This window comes from Salvia hispanica, chromosome 1, assembly GCF_029641045.1.
Source record: "Salvia hispanica isolate PSC_SH4W2 chromosome 1, Shi_PSC_v1, whole genome shotgun sequence".
NCBI lineage: Eukaryota > Viridiplantae > Streptophyta > Magnoliopsida > Lamiales > Lamiaceae > Salvia > Salvia hispanica.
Window position 1 is genome coordinate 41,709,515 of NC_142692.1, and position 4,269 is coordinate 41,713,783.

Consider the following 4,269-nt stretch of genomic DNA (forward strand, 5'->3'; position numbering starts at 1 on the left):
TTAATGAATTACGCAAACATCGACCAAGGGTTTGTGAAAATAATGACATAGTTCGGGAGAACACAGTGAATCATCTACTAGGTTGTGTTTTAACGCCGATAATCGATGATTAGATGAGAATCTTACCAAAAGTCGCGGAGGGAGACACACTTCAACGGTGAACCGTCGACCAGAGGTTGTTTCCGCGGCGGGGGAAATTCGGGGCGACCGATTTCAGTGGTGTTTCGTGGATTTGGGTGGCGGCTAGGGTTTTGATAATGGGGGGAATTGGGGGCGACCAATTTTGATCGTGGGTTGAGGAGTGAGAGGTTTGGAGGGGGAGATAGAGTGAGAAGACGGAAGGTCAATCATAATACCGCTTAATTTTCGCACCTGCCATTTTGAATCGTGTGTCATTCCATGTTTTTTTACATTATTACCCTTATAATGCACCAAATATATGAAATAATGCAACACGAGATTAGTTATTAAATCATCATCTGGACCGTCCACCATTTACATCTAATGGTTGATATTAAGAAGGAAATAGACACTAAGGGGGCAATAGGACCCTAATGCTCCCCTATGCATATATTAAAATAACTACTTTCTCATGCCATGAGAGTACAACATTATCAAATGCGAAATGCGAAGAGCACAACATCTCTCGGCAATTTACATACGTAAATATATATTCCATATATATATTTATATGTACACAAAGTTCTTGATTCTTCTTCCATCATAAGAATCATTAAAAGCTAAAGGTCAAGAGGGGATAACATCAATTATGGAGAATCCAGTGAACGAAAGGACAAACATCAAATGGTGGATTTCAACCTCTACATCAAATGAAGAAAGTATGGATGGAGGTTGGTGATTTTATCTCCACTTATAGTATAAATGCTATAGTCGAATTAATTCAAATCTAGAATTAGATTTCATTATAGAAATCATTAAAGTATTGAGAAATGGCTTACAGCGGATGTGTGATTGATTGGGGTTGCCGGAGAAGCCAGTGAAGAGGAGGCTACCGCCATGTCTACGTGGACTGTGGCTGAGTTAAACTCTTAAATCAGTATTGTCTCACTCACTATATATATATATAGGAAACTTAGGGTTAATTTCATTATCAGTATTTTACAAATGAATATTAAACTTTTTATTTTTAATTTATTTGAATGACAAGATCAAGTAAGCTTTTCTATTTAAGTTATTTTTTATTAAAATAAGATAAATAAAATCTTAATATAACTTTGATTTTCACACACTGGAAACAGCCGTTCGAGTGTCGAAACAAAATTATTGATATTTAATAAAATTACTTTTTGATACATGAGAACACTTAGTAATATAATAAATAATAGTACATCCACATGAAACCATAAATAATAGTTTAGGGAGACAGAATGCAGAAAGATTAATGAATAATGATGAATGTGCATTTAATCGCCAAATAAAATGGAAAACATGAACTTGGCTGGAAATAATATTTTTTTGTAAAATCTGCAAATTTAAGGAATAAATCGTGTAAATATATTAATATATTATGAATAAGTTGATAGTGTGCTTGTATGTGGATGATCTCATTTTCACAGGAAACAATCCAAGCATGTTCGAGGAATTTAAGAAGGCCATGACTAAGGAATTTGAGATGACAGACATCGGGCTGATGGCATACTACCTCGGAGTGGAGGTAAAGCAACGAGAAGCTGGAATATTCATCACACAAGAACACTAGCAAAAGAGATCCTGAAGAAATTCAAAATGGAGGATTGCAAACCAATCAATACACCGGTGGAGTGCGGGGTCAAGCTATCAAAGAATGATAAAGGCGAAAAGGTGGATCCGACACTATACAAGAGCTTGGTTGGAAGCCTACGATACATAACTTGCACAAGACCAGATATATTGTACGCTACTGGGTTCGTAAGTCGCTACATGGAGAATCCAACCACTACCCACTTCAAGGAAGCAAAGAGGATACTCCGATATCTTAAAGGTACGATTGACTATGGCCTATTTTATTCACACACTAATTATTACAAGCTTGTTGGCTACAGCGATAGTGATTGGGCTGGAGACAATGATGACCGAAAGAGTACGAGTGGTTATGTGTTCTACATGGGAGACACTGCTTTCACTTGGATGTCTAAGAAGCAGCCCATTGTCACTTTATCAACCTGCGAAGCCGAATATATGGCTGCCACCTTTAGTGTCTGTCATGCAATTTGGCTCAGGAGTTTATTATCGGAGCTCGGGTGGCCACAAAAGGAGCCAACAACTATTTGTGTGGATAACAAGTCGGCGATTGCGCTATCCAAAAATCCAGTATTTCACAACCGGAGCAAGCACATCGATACTCATTTCCACTACATCAGAGAATGTGTTGCGAGTCGGGAGATTCAAGTCGAGTATGTGAAATCACAAGATCAAGTTGCCGATATCTTCACAAAGCCCCTCAAGTACGAAGACTTTATCAAAATCAGGACATTGCTCGGTATGACAAATCAAGTTTAAGAGGGGGTGTTGGAATATATAAACTTGATTTTTATAATGTTAGAAAATATCCCCATAGGCGGTGCCTTGAAGAAGAATCTCGAATGGCCTAGACAATTTGTAAAAATGGATTTAATATTAAAAATGTAGTATGCATTAGAATAATATTAGAATAGCCTAGAATCATTAGCTAGAATTCTCTAGCTTTGTAAGTCGGTGAACACAAACCGACTAACTTGCCTATATAAAGGCACTAACCATGTTGTAAATTAATTATGAGATCGTGTACACAAATACTATAAGAGAGTTAAGTTTGCTATAAGAAAAAGTGTGCATGTGTGTACAAATAGGAGTGAAGAAGTGTGAGCAATAAAATTAGTTTTCCCATATCATCATATTTGTCCTATATCCCAACTTATATTCCACCACATATTTCTCCAAATATTTCCTCCAAACTAAGTTACTCCAACATATATCTTATATTTTCCAACAAAGTGGTACCAGAGCCATAAGTTCCTACCTGTAGTATGGCTAACTTGTCGTCGTTCCAAGTCCCCAGGCTAACTTTACCATTTTTGGATGTTTTAATAAACTCGACCTTCACTTCTTTGATTACTGTTGCACCGAGAATCTTGCGGATCTCTAGTTTTATAGTAATGTTCGCACGTTTCCTTCCAATAAACTTCCCAAACAAATGCAGATTTTAAAGAACCTTTTCCATATTTGTCAACGCATCATATATTGATATGAGAATTCCAACTGGATTATTGACACTTGAATAAAAAGAAATTAAAATATTTTAGTAACAACAGAAAATTATAATTATAAAATTATAAAACTATAATCACTAGTACTTTCTCTCTCACTAGATATTTCAAATATTGCATATTGAAGGCCAAGCCCATAATATAGATACATATGCCCCTCAATTCCCATTGGAAAACCATGTTTCTTCCATTGACGTTTCAGGTTTCGGATGAATGCTTCCTCACAATCTGGTTTCTTAAATTAAGCCACATGGCCAATATTACATCCTCGTAGATTTTATACATCTATGAAAATAAATTGTTTAGATACAAATATTTATAGAAAAATATAATTAATATTATTGCATGGCATAGTTACTTACTCTTCTGATCACTCTCTCTTGAATAAGTCTATCATCTGTCTCTTGTGAAGCAGTGGCAAAGGCTGTTGCATCAGAGACATCGGACCAAATACCATGATTATAAAATTTTGGAGTGGTTACCACAGAATCATCTACCTACGAGGGCCAATCCATCACATATTCAAGTTTTTTTTGTTGGGAAATGAGCTTAAATTACTACTACTTAAACATCTTCTTCCTCCTCGGGCGTCTGCATCAATATTTTCATCTGTTCTTTGGAAGGCTTCTGTGTCGTCTTCATTATCTCCATCTGTTCTTCGGAAGGAATGATCAGTTTAATGCGTTCCATCTCGTGTTTTCTTCGGGCGTCACTTTCATACCTTCTACGTGGCATCAACACCAAGCTAGCTTTACAACTTTTGGATATTTTAATAAACTCGACCTTCACTTCTTTGATTACTGTTGCACCGAGAATCTTGCGGGTCTCTAGCTTTATAGTAATGTTCGCACGTTTCCTTCCAATAAACTTCTCGAACAAATATATATTCAATATATAGAAATAGTATATATTAATAGCAAATTTTCCATGAAAAATACAAAAAGATTTCATTGTAGACACCTTTATAATATTTCAACTGCTTTCGCCGTGATCAATACTATATTTTATAGGACTGGGTCGATAC

General features: G+C 36.1%; 1 pseudogene; it reads left to right on the forward strand.

Annotated features, from left to right (window-relative positions):
* Window positions 1-1,746: 1,746 nt before the first annotated feature.
* LOC125220647 (secreted RxLR effector protein 161 pseudogene) lies at window positions 1,747-2,499 on the forward strand (annotated as a pseudogene).
* The last annotated feature ends 1,770 nt before the right edge of the window (window positions 2,500-4,269 follow it).